General features: G+C 46.7%; 1 protein-coding gene across 1 annotated transcript in view; it reads right to left on the bottom strand.

Moving 5' to 3' along the window:
• The window catches only part of LOC146195436 (putative sodium-dependent multivitamin transporter), a 112,993-nt gene that overhangs the window by 71,345 nt on the left and 22,623 nt on the right, over nt 1-19,025 (bottom strand). The gene's annotated exons all lie outside the window — the stretch shown is intronic.

Genomic DNA, 19,025 nt, shown 5'->3' with positions numbered 1-19,025 from the left:
AATGGCTGAGGCATCCAGTCACAATTTTGACGGTAAGTATACTACACAGAACGGGGTGATTGGTAACGACCGTGAAATGGCAGCCCTAGAGGTAGGGGTGGAATTTCTGAACGGCCAGAGTGACGGCGAGGTACTCCTGCTCGGTGATGATGTAATTTCGTACCGCAGGTGCCACGGTGCGACTCGTAAGCAAATTACATTAAGCGGAGAAGCACTATCACACTGCATAGGTACAGCACCAATACCGAGGGCGCAAACAGCACAAGGAGGAAATGAGGTAGGGGTGTCGTCAAAGTGAGCAAGGACGATATTTGAAGTGAGCGCACTCTTGAGTGTTTTAAATCATTTCTTCACAGTCTTTGGACCAAATTAAAACAGAACGGTCGGTAAGAAGCCGGTAAAGTGGAGCTTCAATGATAGCGAAATTGCGGATGAAGGAAAGTATGAGTATAGTAGGCGAAGGAAGCTGTAGAGATACTTAGACCGCTGAGAGCGATCAAAATTCAAAACTGCAGTAAGCTGGTCAGGATCGGTTCTAATGCTGTCGCGGTTAACGATGTGGTCAAAAATCTTGACTGTTTTCTTGGCAAAATTACACTTTTTCAGTTCGAGCCCGGTGGAGGCTAGGAACGGTAGTACTTGATTAAGGCGGTATAAATGATCAGAAAAAGATGGAGAGAAGATATCTATGTAGCTGAAGTATTATAAGCAGGTTTTTCATTTAAGCCCTCTAAAACAGTGTCAATGATGCTCTAAAATACCGCGTTGTCATTTCAGAGTCCAAAATAGATGACACTGAATTCGTAAAGCCTGCCGGGAGTAACGAATGCAGCTTTTTATTGGTCGGCTTCATGCGTCGGAGCCTACCAGTAACCGGATCGCAGGCCCGGGGCAGAGAAATATTCGGCTCCCTGAAGAGAGCCTAGGGAAGCATAATTGCGTGGCAAAGGGTAAACGACTAGTCGAGCGATATTACTGAGGGCGCGGTAATAAACATAGAATCGCACGGTGCCGTACTTTTTTACCAATACCATCTGGGATTATCAGGTGCTAGCTGAGGGCCGAATAACGTCCCGTCGGAAATTATGATTGACATTATTAGTAGAACTGCTTTCGGTAATGATGCGGTGCTGTGCAGCACTGGTTCGGCCCCTGACCGTCGAAGTCACATCAGAAGAGGTTTGCTGTTTACGAAGTAGTTTCTGGAATGAATGGCAGTGGGATGCACGAATGTCGAGATTGGCGGTGCAGGTGAGAACACAGGTGGACATCGGTAGAAGGTGCTAGTGAGAAAGAGGGCGTGGTAAGTATGGGTAGGATGACAGGCTGAATGTGCAGCATACAAGGAAAACAGATCTCTATGGACCATACATTGTGTTCAGTGAAGGTATTGAAGCAGCGACAAGTGGTCTTCTGTGCTGAAACAGAACACAACTATGCGGTAAGGTGATTCACAACCTAAGATGGCGATCAGAAGGCGCGACTAGCGCTGCCGTCTTTCAATGTCAGTAGAAGGAAGCGCGATAGGTTTGCATCTATGGGGTAAAACTAAATCAACATTGACAAGCAGGCGATATTAAGGCTATATACTAATATATATATATATATATATATATATATATATATATATAATATGATTATCCAAGTAAAAATTAAAAAAAAAAAGACATAAAACATATAATCCCCAATGCTTTCCTTGGCCTCGCCGACTGTTGGCGAGGCCATATATATATGGTCTTTCGTTCATATATATATATATATATATATATATATATATAGGGTGTTGCACAATTACAGGCGCGATGTAGAATGCTTCTCCCAGCTAAACCGTGGAATCCTCACCGTTCACATTTTGCACAGAAATGGTATTTTGTTGCTAGTATGTTTTAATACCAAATTTGTTTGGGGTACTTGCCTGATTCGATCAAAAGAAGTCAGATGTTCCCATCTTATGCGGCGGCGACAACGCCAGACGAGCCACTGCCCCAACAATGGTACTGGGGGCGCCACCTCATGCTGCTTACAACAACTCAAACCTTCTGCCAAAACATTCGCCCGCTCTTTTTCTGCCCCAGAGTTGTTGTAAGCAGCATGAGGTGGCGCCACCAGTACCATCGCTGGGGCAGCGGCTCGTCTGGCGTCGTCGCCGCCGCATAAGATGGAAACATCTGAAACATCTGGAAACATATATATAAATATATATATATATATATATAATATATATATATATATATATATATATATATATATATATATATATATATATATATATATATATATATATATATATATATACATATATATATATATACAAGGGCATTTTGTCGCTAGTATTTTTAATACCAAATTTGTTCGGGGACTTGCCTGATTCGATCAAAAGAAAGTCCCCGAACAAATTTGGTATTAAAAATACTAGCGACAAAATGCCCTTGTATATATATATATATATATATATTGTCACGCACTTCCCGCGGTCCTTATTGAAGGAAGATGAGGTTTGGCGGAATAAGGAGAAGAGGACGAGGAAGCTGGGTCTGTCCGCTGTGGTGTGATAATCTCCAGCGTATCCTACCATCTGTGTAAATAAACGTCGTAACAAGTGTGGTGGAGTTTGCGGGCTACAGATCACCACGGAACCTCTCCTACTTCGCCGGAGCAGAAGAATTGCTGGGCTACCCCCCCTTCGGACGGAGATGGCGCAAGCAGATGGTTCAACGCAGCACACGCCAGCAGCTCACCCGACCACCGCACGGCCTTATCGGGAACCCCGGCATTTCTATGGCAAGCCCGGGGAAGACGTGGATGACTGGCTCACCCACTACAATCGGGTGAGCAAATACAACCGCTGGGATGCGACTACCAAGTTGGCGAATGCGGTATTTTTTCTTGAAGAAACTGCGCTAACATGGTTTGACAATCATGAAGCATCGCTTACCACCTGGGAATGCTTCATGGAAGAAATGAGAGCGGGATTTGGTGATGACGATGCTCGGAAAAAAAGCGCCGAACAGACTCTGGCTCAACGAGCGCAAGTACCGGGGGAGACCTGCACAACTTACATAGAAGAAGTCCTCAAGCTGTGCAGAATAGTTGATGTTCGCTTGACTGAGGAAGACAGAGTGGGTCATCTCCTGAAAGGAATAGCGCAAGACGTGTACACCTTTCTTATCTGCAAGGACGATTTGAATACCACCGCTGATGTAAGACGACACTGCCGCACGTTTGAATCTTTGAAGCGACGCCGTATCATTCCGAAGTTTGGTCGGATGCCTAATGTGACAACTGTCGCTAGTGTGGATGTGTCTGAAACGACAAGCCTGGCAGATACAATTCGCCAGATCGTCCGCGAAGAGCTTCGGAGGCATCAAGGTATTGGGGGCCACGTCACACCCATCTACAGGAGCACCTCTTCGTCTGACAGCCCATCTTCTACCTGTTATGATCCCTCTGCTACGTCTCCTTCGGACACCCGATGCTCTGCTGCTCATCGCCCGAACACCCAGCCTCTCAACATCAACGCCTACAACAGCGAGCACTCTCGTCCTCCTCGTCGACCACATCCAGAGCATGAAACGTTTAATACAAGCGACGACGAACCTTATTCATCGAATGAACGCGAGCCGCCAGTGTGTTATACCTGTGGGATGATCGGCCACATTTCCCGCTTTTGCCGCAACCGTCGTCCGTACCAGCAGTATCGCCGACAGTGGGTGAACTCCCGTACAAGGCTTCCTGCTGAAAATGATGATTCATATAGAAGAACACCTGGCCGGAATGAGTACAGATCAACAGCTAGCCGACAAGAACGCAGAATGGTGCTGAACCGAAACGAATCACCGGCCTCTGACCGTAGCCTGACACCACCATCTCGGCGCCTACGACAATCCCCTTCTCCCCGACGACGTTCGCCACCTCCGGTAAACTAGTGAGTGCGGCCGATGGAGGTGAGGTCGCAAATGATTCTAGCTTACCCATACCTCTGCCCGTTTCGATGTTAAAGAACCGAATTGAAGTGTTTGTGGACGGTGTACGTGCTATGGCGTTGTTGGACACAGGTGCAACTATTTCTATTATAAGTCTTGCTTTTAAAAACTGCCTTGGTCGTAAAATTATGTTTGCCTGGGATAGTACGACAACATTATGTGGTGCTAGTGGCGAACCGCTTAACCCACTTGGAGTCTGTTCCGTGAATCTTGTTATCGCCGGCCACACATTCCGAACTGAATTCGCAGTACTTACTCGATCAACGCATGACGTAATTCTTGGACTCGATTTTCTGGAGCAATGTGGGACCACTCTCGACTTTCGCAATGGAGACATTTCTGTGAGCACTCGAATTGAATCTGCTTTGCGTGAAAATTCGCGGACCCATCCTAGCACGCTTTCGGTTTCGGAAGACATAGTCATTCCTGCAATGTCAGCAGAGTTTATACGAGTTGTTAGTTCCAGCTGTGCCAGTGATGCGTTCGACGCTGTGGTTGAACCACTCACCCTCAACTGCGCGAAAAAAAGTATTCTGATTCCCCGCTGCATCATCTCAGTCATGAATGGCCATTCTTCTTTGTGGACGACTAACTGCTCTAACGAACCTGTTGTATTACCACGCGGTCTAAAACTTGCCAACTTTGACGAAGACACTTTTAAATCAGTGGCCGTGCTCAGCACAGACAATTCCCAGCCTACCGCATGCTCAGAAGAAGATGAGACAAAATTTCTTGCCATGATTAACAAATCCCTGCCAACAAGTGACCGTCACAGTATAGTGGAAGTTCTGGCGAAACATACTGCGGCTTTCGATTTCTCTCGGGACTCGCCACCACGGATTCCCATGTCCCGTACTCAGCACCGAATCAATACAGGAACTGCTGATCCAATCCTCCAGAAGCCTTATCGTGTATCCCCATCAGAGCGCCAAACAATCGAAGAACATGTTCGTGACATGCTGCATAAGGGCATCATTCAGGAATCGTCTAGTCCGTGGGCTGCCCCTGTGATTCTAGTCAAAAAGAAATATGGCACATGGCGATTTTGTGTTGATTATCGACGTTTGAATACTGTTAAGGACGTGTATCCCCTGCCACGTATTGATGACGCCATTGATTGCTTACATTCCGCCTCTTATTTTTCCTCAGTTGACCTGCGATCAGGCTATTGGCAGATCCCCATGCACCCGGAAGATAAAGAAAATACGGCATTCATCACCCCAGACGGGCTGTATGAATTTAATGTGATGCCGTTTGGATTATGTAACGCTCCAGCCACGTTCGAAAGATTCATGGATACAGTTTTGCGCGGGCTGAAGTGGCACATTTGTATGTGTAATTTGGACGATGTAGTGATATTCGGGACAACTTTTCATGAACACAACAGTCGATTAGAGATTGTCTTGGAGTGTATCGAGAAAGCTGGTCTGGTACTCAATTCCAAGAAATGTCGTTTTGGAGAACGCCAGACTGTGGTACTTGGACATCTTATAGACAAGGATGGAATCAGGCCTGATCCGAAAAAGATCGAAGCTGTCACTTGTTTTAAACCGCCGAAATCGTTAAAACAGCTCAGGAGTTTTTTGGGGCTTTGCTCCTATTTTCGGCGTTTTGTTCCGAAGTTTGCTGATCTAGCATATCCCCTTACTTGTCTTCTGCAAAAAGATGTGCCTTTCAAGTGGACTGCCGATTGTGACTCCGCCTTTCGTCAGTTAAAGTTTATTTTGACATCAGGACCAGTACTACGCCACTTCTGTCCATCAGCTCCAACAGAACTTCACACTGACGCCAGCGCAGTTGGAATTGGTGCTGTGCTCATACAGCGCCACAATGGCGATGAACATGTCGTTGCGTATGCAAGCCGTTCTTTGAGCAAGGCTGAGCGTAATTACACTGTAACTGAACAGGAATGCTTAGCTGTTGTATTCGGTGTGCAACGGTTTAGGTCATATCTTTATGGATGTGCATTTAAAATTGTGACGGACCATCATTCCTTATGTTGGCTTGTAAACCTTCGTGACCCCTGTGGACGCCTCGCGCGATGGGCTTTGCGCCTTCAAGAATTCAATTTTACTGTCTCTTTTAAGAGTGGTCGTAAGCACGGTGATGCTGACTGCTTGTCACGGTTGCCACTTGAAACTACTGATTGCGACAATGAGGTCTTGGATGAATATATAGCTGCTATCTCTACAAGTTTCCCTGATGTTGGTGAATTCAAGATTGCGCAGCGGCACGACAACGAGTTGGCGCCGCTTTTTGAGGCAGCAAGTTCCCGGAACCCTACGACCTCATTCTGCATTCGTGACGGTGTACTATACAGGAAGAACTACTCGTCAGTAGGTGCGCGGCTTCTTCTGGTAGTTCCTACAAGTCTTAGGTGTCAGGTTCTTCGGGTAATGCACGACGATGCTACAGCTGGACACTTGGGTCTCGCAAGAACATTGCACAGGACTAAGGAACGTTTTTATTGGCCGAAGATGCGTCAAACTACTCAACGTTTTGTGGCCAGCTGCCTCCAGTGCCAGCGTTTCAAGCACCCAACCTGCTTACCGCCGGGTGGTCTTCAGCCTATAACGCCACCACGAACCCCATTCGAACAGGCGGGAATTGATCTTCTAGGACCGTTTCCCCGTTCCTCCAACGGAAACCGCTGGGTCATAGTGTGCGTAGACTATCTTACGCGGTACTGTGAAACTGCTGCTATACCGTCAGCCACTGCTTCTGATGTCTCGGCGTTCCTCCTACGGTCCATCATTCTTCGACATGGGCCTCCTCGTGTGTTAATAAGCGATCGTGGCCGACAGTTTACGGCAGAAGTTGTAGAAGAACTTCTTCGCCTCTGCTCATCCCATTTTCGCCATTCAACTCCTTACCACCCACAAACAAACGGTCTTACCGAACGCACCAATCGGACGCTTAGCAACATGCTCGCAATGTATGTCGACTCCCGCCACAAAAACTGGGATGAAGTCCTTCCGTTTATAACATATGCATTTAACACTGCTAAGCACGAAACGACAGGCTACAGTCCGTTTTTTCTTCTCTATGCACGACCTCCACGAAGCACTTTGGACACGTTTCTGCCTTTCTCACTCCCTGCTGAAAATTCACTATTGCATACTCTCTCTTTGGCTGAAGAAGCTCGTCGACTCGCTAGAGTTCGCACTCTAGCCTCCCAGGAACGCTACAAGCAACGCTACGACAAGCGTCATCAAGATGTTAATTATGTCCCTGGTGACTTGGTGTAGATTTGGACGCCGTTGCGTAAGCGCGGCTTGTGCCAGAAACTGTTGCACCACTATACTGGCCCTTTCGTTGTATTGGAACGCCTCAGCGCAGTAAACTTTGTAGTCTCTCGCGTGACCACCCAAGGACGTCGTTCTCGGAAGACTCAAGTAGTCCACGTTGCCCGCATGAAGCCCTTCTATCAACGTGACGAACCTTGACTCGCCCGGCGGGCATCGTCTGCGAAGGGGGCAGTGTCACGCACTTCCCGCGGTCCTTATTGAAGGAAGATGAGGTTTGGCGGAATAAGGAGAAGAGGACGAGGAAGCTGGGTCTGTCCGCTGTGGTGTGCTAATCTCCAGCGTATCCTACCATCTGTGTAAATAAACGTCGTTACAATATATTTATTTATTTATTTATTTATTTATTTATTCAAATACCTCACGGGCTCCGATTGGAGTATTATGTGAGGGGGGGTTACATAACTGGGGTGCGAAACAGAAGCATGTAGAAGATGGTTATTTTAACATCGTTATGTTCAAAATGTTAACATTATACAATGGCAAACACAAGAAAAGAGAACACAATTTGAAAAGCACACTATAGAACACACTTCAGTAACAGCACTCTTCAGAACAAAATGTTGCTTATTTTTTCTTTGAAAATAACATAATCTGAAGAACAATGTTATCAGGAAGACTATTCCAATAAATGATGGCACGGGGCAGGGCTGATGAGTTGAATGCAGTGGTTCTTCCCGAAAGGCGTTTAAAACTGAGGTGATTATGCAATCGGTGAGATGTGCGGGCCGGCTTTGTGAGAGGTAGTGTGAAGGAATGATGGCTATAAACAATTTTATGGAAGAGACAGATAAGTGCTATTGTTCTGCGAGATTCTAAGGATGGAAAGGATAACGACGCCTTAATGTTAGTTATACTGGAATGTCGGCAATAATTGCGAGAAATGAAACGAGCGGCACGATTTTGTACGCGCTCTAGGGAATGAATTAAGTAATGTTGGTGGGGTGACCAAATGGAAGATGCGTATTCAAGTTGTGGGCGAACAAATGTTTGATATGCCAACTGCCGCGTGGAAGACGGTGCACCTCTGAGGTTACGTTTTAAATAACCTAATGTACGGTTAGCTTTGGCAGTAATTTTTTCTATGTGGGTCTTCCATGAGAGATTTGGTAAAAAGTGCACGCCAAGGTACTTGTATGAGGACGCAAGGGTGACTGGACTGTGATTAAGCAAGTAAGTGAAACGGTGAATAGTCTGTTTACGGCTAAATGTCATTAATTGGCATTTATCAGTGTTAAGGGACATTTGCCATGATGCGCACCAGTTATTAATGCGGTGTAGATCTTCTTGAAGGACGATGTGGTCATTAGCAGAGCGGATTTTGCGACAAAAGACGCAATCGTCAGCAAACATTCTGAGTGTTGAGGTGATGCTTAACGGTAAGTCATTGGATGAAAATCAGAAACAGTAAAGGGCCTATTACACTACCTTGCGGTACGCCTGATGTTACATCAATTAGAGGGGACGAATTGTTATCAACAGAAGTGAATTGTTTACGAAATGATAAGTTTCTTATCCAAGAAATTGTTAATGAATCAAGGTGCAAGGATGAGAGTTTCGCGATTAAACGACAGTGTGGAACGCGGTCGAAGGCTTTAGCATAGTCGAGGAATATGCAGTCGATTTGAAGATTTTCGTCCATACCGTGAAACAGCTCATTAGTAAACTCGAGTAGTTGTGTCTCACATGATAACACTTTTCTGAACCCGTGTTGTTGTGGAAAAAAGAAACCGTTGCCTTCTAAATGTAGTGCCGTGTTAGATGCAATGATGTGCTCGAGAAGTTTGCAAGATATACATGTCAGCGATATTGGGCGATAGTTAGCAACATTAGTTCGGTCACAAGATTTGAAAATTGGAATAACTTTTCCAATTTTCCACTCGAATGGTATCTCTCCTGTTGAAAGGGATTGGCGAAATATATGAGTGAGTATGACGCTGGAATGAGCCACGGTATGTTTCAAAATTTTTGAATTAATCCCATCAACACCACATGAAGTACTTACTTTTTGATTGTTAATCAATGTCGCAACACCATCAACAGTAATGTCTATTGGGCTCATGTAATCATAGTCATATTCAGGTGCCGATGGAATATTGGAATAGTCTTCCTTCGTGAACATATTGGCGAAAAAGTTATTGAAGGTCTGAGGGCGTTCATCTAGAGCAATGGGATCTCCAGCCTCATTTATCAATGTAAAATCTGAAGAAGTTTCGGAAGGTGATAATGTTTTCCAAAATTTTTTTGGATTGTTTTTAAGGAGGGATGGCAAATCGTGAGCCATGAACTTATGCTTAGCTTTCCGTATGGCCAAGCAGTATTCTTTATCGGCATTTTTATGTTTTTCCCATGATTCGGGTGTTCTCAGCCGTTGAGCTGTTTTGAAAAGTCGTTTTTTTTTGTTCATCAGCGTACGAAGATTCTTGTGGTACCACGGCTTAGATGAGTTAGCACGGAAACATATGCGGGGTATATAGGTGTTCATTAACTGCGTGAGTTTATCTTTGAACTGACGCCAGTTTGCGTTAACAGATTGATCAGGAAGGAATTGCAGAAAAGAATCGCAGAAGGTTTGCAAACCGAGGTTAATGGCATCGTAGTTCGCTCTGTTATAGTCGAAGATGTATTTCTGAGGTTGGTTGCGTGGGCGGGATGGCATTTTTATAGTGAAATGGAGCAGTTTGTGATCACTGAAACCATCCGTGAGGGAGATTGGGCTAACATTGTCTGGAGCCGATGTGAAAACAAGGTCTAAAATGTTAAGGCCGCGCGTAGGTTTAGAAACAAGTTGAGTTAAAGAAAAGTCTAATGTTAGTTCAACGAAATTAACCGGGTCCTGTGCCGTTGCAGTTAAGATATTCGAGTTGATATTCGGGTAATTGAAATCACCGAATAAATAAATGTCTGCCTTTGGGAAGTTGATTCTAATATCTGAGAGGTTAGCATACAGATTTGCTACGACAGTTTCCGAGCTATCTGGTGGTCGGTAGTATATACCAAGAAGGGACTTAAGAGATGAGGACGTGATGCAAACCCATAAAATTTCTAGAGGGGACGAAATGTTTACACGAAAGGAAGGAATGTGATTTTTTATGGCGATCATCACGCCACCACCCCTTTTATTAGTTCTGTCATTGCGGTAAATAACAAAATCAGGTGAATCGGGTAAGACTTCGTCGTCAGTTATATCCGAGTGCAGCCACGTTTCTGTTAAAGTTATGATGTCAGGCTTATTATCTTCTAGATACGAGTAGAGTTCGGTGCGCTTTGGGAGGATGCTACGTATGTTAGTAAATGATATGGAAAGCGAAGGGATGACGCCGTATGAAGGCTCTGAATGATAGTCTGCCTTGTGTGCAACCGCTCTTCGTTTTTGCTATTGGGTGCATTGTTTGACAGTGTCGGAAGCAGCGTCGTACATATACACATGATTGTTGATGCGCAGTTTATCAACTCTAAGTTTAAACGACCCGCCCTCCGATTTTGCGAAATCTAACAGTTTTTTCCTAGCCAGGCGCGTTGGGAAAGAAAAATCTTCGCGAACAACATACTGCGTGTCTTTAAACTTGTAGCCTTTGTCTATGATATGCTGTTTGTCCTTGTAGTGCGCGAACTTGACGATTATCGGTCTACTTTTCTCTGGTTGGTATCGACCAAGCCGATGAGCCCTTTCAATTTGTGTTGGTTCAAGTGTGCAGCCAAGGTGTTCCGCACACAGTTCCAACACCTTGGTTTCTGAGCTGGACCATGTTTCGGACTGGTCGTCAGGTATACCAAAGAAAAGCAGGTCAGAGCGGCGAAGTCTGTTTTCTGTGTCGTCACATCGAGAGGTAATTATCTTTAATTGCTCTGTTAAATTTGAGGGACCTATTGTAGACAGTTCTGTGGATGGCATTGAAATGTTTGATTTCATTTCTGCCATTTCGACCTCGACCGTACGAATTCTGGCAGAAAGCTGTTTTAGCTCAACGTCCACTGATGCTTGCCACTGTTTTAGGGCGCGTAGGTCATTCCTGATATCATCCTGGCCAGATTCAATTCTCTGGACTGTCGCAAGTACAGTTGCGAGAACGCTTTCTTGATCGGTGCCAGGCGGACCGGGGTTTTACTCTACGTCTCCAGAAAGCGCTAAGAGAATGCTGGTAATACAGATTGCCATTCTAGTCCTACAAACAGTGAGAACATTCAACCAGTGTCTGGGGCACGACACCACGAACAAAAAACGATTCGAGGTTTTAGCAGATAAAGAGTCATCATTGTAACTGACCTGGAAGAACACGAACGGTGAGTGCTTCATGGTGAAAGCGATGTCGTGCCCCAAGAAAACGCTGTCCGGTTGCAGATTATATCCCGCGCTTCCAACGCTGATAGCGGGGTGGGCGGATGTACATGACTGTAGTTGCCGGCCGAATTTGGCAATATCGTCCAGAAACGGCGGTTTCGTCCAGCTGTTGGGTCTGGTCACGTCGTGCAGCGTCCAAGGTTGCAAAGGATCCGCAGTCGGTGCATTCCAAGGGTATTGAAGAACCAGGAAGACCTGGAAGAACACGAACGGTGAGTGCTTCATGGTGAAAGCGATGTCGTGCCCCAAGAAAACGCTGTCCGGTTGCAGATTATATCCCGCGCTTCCAACGCTGATAGCGGGGTGGGCGGATGTACATGACTGTAGTTGCCGGCCGAATTTGGCAATATCGTCCAGAAACGGCGGTTTCGTCCAGCTGTTGGGTCTGGTCACGTCGTGCAGCGTCCAAGGTTGCAAAGGATCCGCAGTCGGTGCATTCCAAGGGTATTGAAGAACCAGGAAGACCTGGAAGAACACGAACGGTGAGTGCTTCATGGTGAAAGCGATGTCGTGCCCCAAGAAAACGCTGTCCGGTTGCAGATTATATCCCGCGCTTCCAACGCTGATAGCGGGGTGGGCGGATGTACATGACTGTAGTTGCCGGCCGAATTTGGCAATATCGTCCAGAAACGGCGGTTTCGTCCAGCTGTCGGGTCTGGTCACGTCGGGCAGCGTCCAAAGTTGCAAAGGATCCGCAGTCGGTGCATTCCAAGGGTATTGAAGAACCAGGAAGACCTGGAAGAACACGAACGGTGAGTGCTTCATGGTGAAAGCGATGTCGTGCCCCAAGAAAACGCTGTCCGGTTGCAGATTATATCCCGCGCTTCCAACGCTGATAGCGGGGTGGGCGGATGTACATGACTGTAGTTGCCGGCCGAATTTGGCAATATCGTCCAGAAACGGCGGTTTCGTCCAGCTGTCGGGTCTGGTCACGTCGGGCAGCGTCCAAAGTTGCAAAGGATCCGCAGTCGGTGCATTCCAAGGGTATTGAAGAACCAGGAAGACCTGGAAGAACACGAACGGTGAGTGCTTCATGGTGAAAGCGATGTCGTGCCCCAAGAAAACGCTGTCCGGTTGCAGATTATATCCCGCGCTTCCAACGCTGATAGCGGGGTGGGCGGATGTACATGACTGTAGTTGCCGGCCGAATTTGGCAATATCGTCCAGAAACGGCGGTTTCGTCCAGCTGTCGGGTCTGGTCACGTCGGGCAGCGTCCAAAGTTGCAAAGGATCCGCAGTCGGTGCATTCCAAGGGTATTGAAGAACCAGGAAGACCTGGAAGAACACGAACGGTGAGTGCTTCATGGTGAAAGCGATGTCGTGCCCCAAGAAAACGCTGTCCGGTTGCCGATTATATCCCGCGCTTCCAACGCTGATAGCGGGGTGGGCGGATGTACATGACTGTAGTTGCCGGCCGAATTTGGCAATATCGTCCAAAAACGGCGGTTTCGTCCAGCTGTAGGGTCTGGTCACGTCGGGCAGCGTCCAAAATTGCAAAGGATCTGCAGTCGGTGCATTCCAAGGGTATTGAAGAACCAGGAAGACCTGGAAGAACACAAATATATATATATATATATATATATATATATATATATATATATATAGAGGAAATGAGGGTGCTCGTTATAATACATGAAGGAAAGAAGCCAACAGTCGGCGAGGCCAAGGAAAGCGTTGGGGATGGTATGTTTATGTCATTTTTTTTTTTTTTTTTAATGTTTACTTCGATAACCACAGAAATTAGTAATGTAATCTGTTTAGGGGAAAGATAATTAGACACAAAGTAGAAGAAAAAACAACGTGCCGATGGTGGGATCCGAACCCACGACCTCCGAATAACGCGTCCGGTGCTCTACCAACTGAGCTACATCGGCCGCTGTCCCCCCTGCTACTTTCTTGGGTATTTATGTTGTCTGTATACGAACCTTGAGAGTGTTCACCAGCGCCACCCTCAGCCATAGCGGCGGACGTGGGACGTCCTTTGTTACCGCCAGCGTCACGTAGAACGTGATCAAGAGCGAGGGCGAAAGCTGTGCTAGAACCCTCTTACGCTACCTATGGCTTCAAGACTGCCAGAACCGAGACCCCCGTAAGCTACAAGCAGATCAATCAAGGGGAAATGAGGGTGCTCGTTATAATACATGAAGGAAAGAAGCCAACAGTCGGCGAGGCCAAGGAAAGCGTTGGGGATGGTATGTTTATGTCATTTTTTTTTTTTTTTTTAATGTTTACTTCGATAACCACAGAAATTAGTAATGTAATCTGTTTAGGGGAAAGATAATTAGACACAAAGTAGAAGAAAAAACAACGTGCCGATGGTGGGATCCGAACCCACGACCTCCGAATAACGCGTCCGGTGCTCTACCAACTGAGCTACATCGGCCGCTGTCCCCCCTGCTACTTTCTTGGGTATTTATGTTGTCTGTATACGAACCTTGAGAGTGTTCACCAGCGCCACCCTCAGCCATAGCGGCGGACGTGGGACGTCCTTTGTTACCGCCAGCGTCACGTAGAACGTGATCAAGAGCGAGGGCGAAAGCTGTGCTAGAACCCTCTTACGCTACCTATGGCTTCAAGACTGCCAGAACCGAGACCCCCGTAAGCTACAAGCAGATCAATCAAGGGGAAATGAGGGTGCTCGTTATAATACATGAAGGAAAGAAGCCAACAGTCGGCGAGGCCAAGGAAAGCGTTGGGGATGGTATGTTTATGTCATTTTTTTTTTTTTTTTTTAATGTTTACTTCGATAACCACAGAAATTAGTAATGTAATCTGTTTAGGGGAAAGATAATTAGACACAAAGTAGAAGAAAAAACAACGTGCCGATGGTGGGATCCGAACCCACGACCTCCGAATAACGCGTCCGGTGCTCTACCAACTGAGCTACATCGGCCGCTGTCCCCCCTGCTACTTTCTTGGGTATTTATGTTGTCTGTATACGAACCTTGAGAGTGTTCACCAGCGCCACCCTCAGCCATAGCGGCGGACGTGGGACGTCCTTTGTTACCGCCAGCGTCACGTAGAACGTGATCAAGAGCGAGGGCGAAAGCTGTGCTAGAACCCTCTTACGCTACCTATGGCTTCAAGACTGCCAGAACCGAGACCCCCGTAAGCTACAAGCAGATCAATCAAGGGGAAATGAGGGTGCTCGTTATAATACATGAAGGAAAGAAGCCAACAGTCGGCGAGGCCAAGGAAAGCGTTGGGGATGGTATGTTTATGTCATTTTTTTTTTTTTTTTAATGTTTACTTCGATAACCACAGAAATTAGTAATGTAATCTGTTTAGGGGAAAGATAATTAGACACAAAGTAGAAGAAAAAACAACGTGCCGATGGTGGGATCCGAACCCACGACCTCCGAATAACGCGTCCGGTGCTCTACCAACTGAGCTACATCGGCCGCTGTCCCCCCTGCTACTTTCTTGGGTATTTATGTTGTCTGTATACGAACCTTGAGAGTGTTCACCAGCGCCACCCTCAGCCATAGCGGCGGACGTGGGACGTCCTTTGTTACCGCCAGCGTCACGTAGAACGTGATCAAGAGCGAGGGCGAAAGCTGTGCTAGAACCCTCTTACGCTACCTATGGCTTCAAGACTGCCAGAACCGAGACCCCCGTAAGCTACAAGCAGATCAATCAAGGGGAAATGAGGGTGCTCGTTATAATACATGAAGGAAAGAAGCCAACAGTCGGCGAGGCCAAGGAAAGCGTTGGGGATGGTATGTTTATGTCATTTTTTTTTTTTTTTTTTTTTAATGTTTACTTCGATAACCACAGAAATTAGTAATGTAATCTGTTTAGGGGAAAGATAATTAGACACAAAGTAGAAGAAAAAACAACGTGCCGATGGTGGGATCCGAACACACGACCTCCGAATAACGCGTCCGGTGCTCTACCAACTGAGCTACATCGGCCGCTGTCCCCCCTGCTACTTTCTTGGGTATTTATGTTGTCTGTATACGAACCTTGAGAGTGTTCACCAGCGCCACCCTCAGCCATAGCGGCGGACGTGGGACGTCCTTTGTTACCGCCAGCGTCACGTAGAACGTGATCAAGAGCGAGGGCGAAAGCTGTGCTAGAACCCTCTTACGCTACCTATGGCTTCAAGACTGCCAGAACCGAGACCCCCGTAAGCTACAAGCAGATCAATCAAGGGGAAATGAGGGTGCTCGTTATAATACATGAAGGAAAGAAGCCAACAGTCGGCGAGGCCAAGGAAAGCGTTGGGGATGGTATGTTTATGTCATTTTTTTTTTTTTAATGTTTACTTCGATAACCACAGAAATTAGTAATGTAATCTGTTTAGGGGAAAGATAATTAGACACAAAGTAGAAGAAAAAACAACGTGCCGATGGTGGGATCCGAACCCACGACCTCCGAATAACGCGTCCGGTGCTCTACCAACTGAGCTACATCGGCCGCTGTCCCCCCTGCTACTTTCTTGGGTATTTATGTTGTCTGTATACGAACCTTGAGAGTGTTCACCAGCGCCACCCTCAGCCATAGCGGCGGACGTGGGACGTCCTTTGTTACCGCCAGCGTCACGTAGAACGTGATCAAGAGCGAGGGCGAAAGCTGTGCTAGAACCCTCTTACGCTACCTATGGCTTCAAGACTGCCAGAACCGAGACCCCCGTAAGCTACAAGCAGATCAATCAAGGGGAAATGAGGGTGCTCGTTATAATACATGAAGGAAAGAAGCCAACAGTCGGCGAGGCCAAGGAAAGCGTTGGGGATGGTATGTTTATGTCATTTTTTTTTTTTTAATGTTTACTTCGATAACCACAGAAATTAGTAATGTAATCTGTTTAGGGGAAAGATAATTAGACACAAAGTAGAAGAAAAAACAACGTGCCGATGGTGGGATCCGAACCCACGACCTCCGAATAACGCGTCCGGTGCTCTACCAACTGAGCTACATCGGCCGCTGTCCCCCCTGCTACTTTCTTGGGTATTTATGTTGTCTGTATACGAACCTTGAGAGTGTTCACCAGCGCCACCCTCAGCCATAGCGGCGGACGTGGGACGTCCTTTGTTACCGCCAGCGTCACGTAGAACGTGATCAAGAGCGAGGGCGAAAGCTGTGCTAGAACCCTCTTACGCTACCTATGGCTTCAAGACTGCCAGAACCGAGACCCCCGTAAGCTACAAGCAGATCAATCAAGGGGAAATGAGGGTGCTCGTTATAATACATGAAGGAAAGAAGCCAACAGTCGGCGAGGCCAAGGAAAGCGTTGGGGATGGTATGTTTATGTCATTTTTTTTTTTTTTAATGTTTACTTCGATAACCACAGAAATTAGTAATGTAATCTGTTTAGGGGAAAGATAATTAGACACAAAGTAGAAGAAAAAACAACGTGCCGATGGTGGGATCCGAACCCACGACCTCCGAATAACGCGTCCGGTGTAGCTCAGTTGGTAGAGCACCGGACGCGTTATTCGGAGGTCGTGGGTTCGGATCCCACCATCGGCACGTTGTTTTTTCTTCTACTTTGTGTCTAATTATCTTTCCCCTAAACAGATTACATTACTAATTTCTGTGGTTATCGAAGTAAACATTAAAAAAAAAAAAAAAAAAAATGACATAAACATACCATCCCCAACGCTTTCCTTGGCCTCGCCGACTGTTGGCTTCTTTCCTTCATGTATTATAACGAGCACCCTCATTTCCCCTTGATTGATCTGCTTGTAGCTTACGGGGGTCTCGGTTCTGGCAGTCTTGAAGCCATAGGTAGCGTAAGAGGGTTCTAGCACAGCTTTCGCCCTCGCTCTTGATCACGTTCTACGTGACGCTGGCGGTAACAAAGGACGTCCCACGTCCGCCGCTATGGCTGAGGGTGGCGCTGGTGAACACTCTCAAGGTTCGTATACAGACAACATAAATACCCAAGAAAGTAGCAGGGGGGACAGCGGCCGATGTAGCTCAGTTGGTAGAGCACCGGACGCGTTATTCGGAGGTCGTGGGTTCGGATCCCACCATCGGCACGTTGTTTTTTCTTCTACTTTGTGTCTAATTATCTTTCCCCTAAACAGATTACATTACTAATTTCTGTGGTTATCGAAGTAAACATTAAAAAAAAAAAAAATGACATAAACATACCATCCCCAACGCTTTCCTTGGCCTCGCCGACTGTTGGCTTCTTTCCTTCATGTATTATAACGAGCACCCTCATTTCCCCTTGATTGATCTGCTTGTAGCTTACGGGGGTCTCGGTTCTGGCAGTCTTGAAGCCATAGGTAGCGTAAGAGGGTTCTAGCACAGCTTTCGCCCTCGCTCTTGATCACGTTCTACGTGACGCTGGCGGTAACAAAGGACGTCCCACGTCCGCCGCTATGGCTGAGGGTGGCGCTGGTGAACACTCTCAAGGTTCGTATACAGACAACATAAATAGCCAAGAAAGTAGCAGGGGGGACAGCGGCCGATGTAGCTCAGTTGGTAGAGCACCGGACGCGTTATTCGGAGGTCGTGGGTTCGGATCCCACCATCGGCACGTTGTTTTTTCTTCTACTTTGTGTCTAATTATCTTTCCCCTAAACAGATTACATTACTAATTTCTGTGGTTATCGAAGTAAACATTAAAAAAAAAAAAAAAATGACATAAACATACCATCCCCAACGCTTTCCTTGGCCTCGCCGACTGTTGGCTTCTTTCCTTCATGTATTATAACGAGCACCCTCATTTCCCCTTGATTGATCTGCTTGTAGCTTACGGGGGTCTCGGTTCTGGCAGTCTTGAAGCCATAGGTAGCGTAAGAGGGTTCTAGCACAGCTTTCGCCCTCGCTCTTGATCACGTTCTACGTGACGCTGGCGGTAACAAAGGACGTCCCACGTCCGCCGCTATGGCTGAGGGTGGCGCTGGTGAACACTCTCAAGGTTCGTATACAGACAACATAAATACCCAAGAAAGTAGCAGGGGGGACAGCGGCCGATGTAGCTCAGTTGGTAGAGCACCGGACGCGTTATTCGGAGGTCGTGGGTTCGGATCCCACCATCGGCACGTTGTTTTTTCTTCTACTTTGTGTCTAATTATCTTTCCCCTAAACAGATTACATTACTAATTTCTGTGGTTATCGAAGTAAACATTAAAAAAAAAAAAAAAAATGACATAAACATACCATCCCCAACGCTTTCCTTGGCCTCGCCGACTGTTGGCTTCTTTCCTTCATGTATTATAACGAGCACCCTCATTTCCCCTTGATTGATCTGCTTGTAGCTTACGGGGGTCTCGGTTCTGGCAGTCTTGAAGCCATAGGTAGCGTAAGAGGGTTCTAGCACAGCTTTCGCCCTCGCTCTTGATCACGTTCTACGTGACGCTGGCGGTAACAAAGGACGTCCCACGTCCGCCGCTATGGCTGAGGGTGGCGCTGGTGAACACTCTCAAGGTTCGTATACAG

This window comes from Amblyomma maculatum, chromosome 3 (genome assembly GCF_055883805.1).
Source record: "Amblyomma maculatum isolate TAMU_Amacu chromosome 3, ASM5588380v1, whole genome shotgun sequence".
Classification (NCBI taxonomy): Eukaryota; Metazoa; Arthropoda; class Arachnida; order Ixodida; family Ixodidae; genus Amblyomma; species Amblyomma maculatum.
Note: the sequence above shows the minus strand (reverse complement) of the source record. Positions and strands in the feature narration are given on the sequence as shown.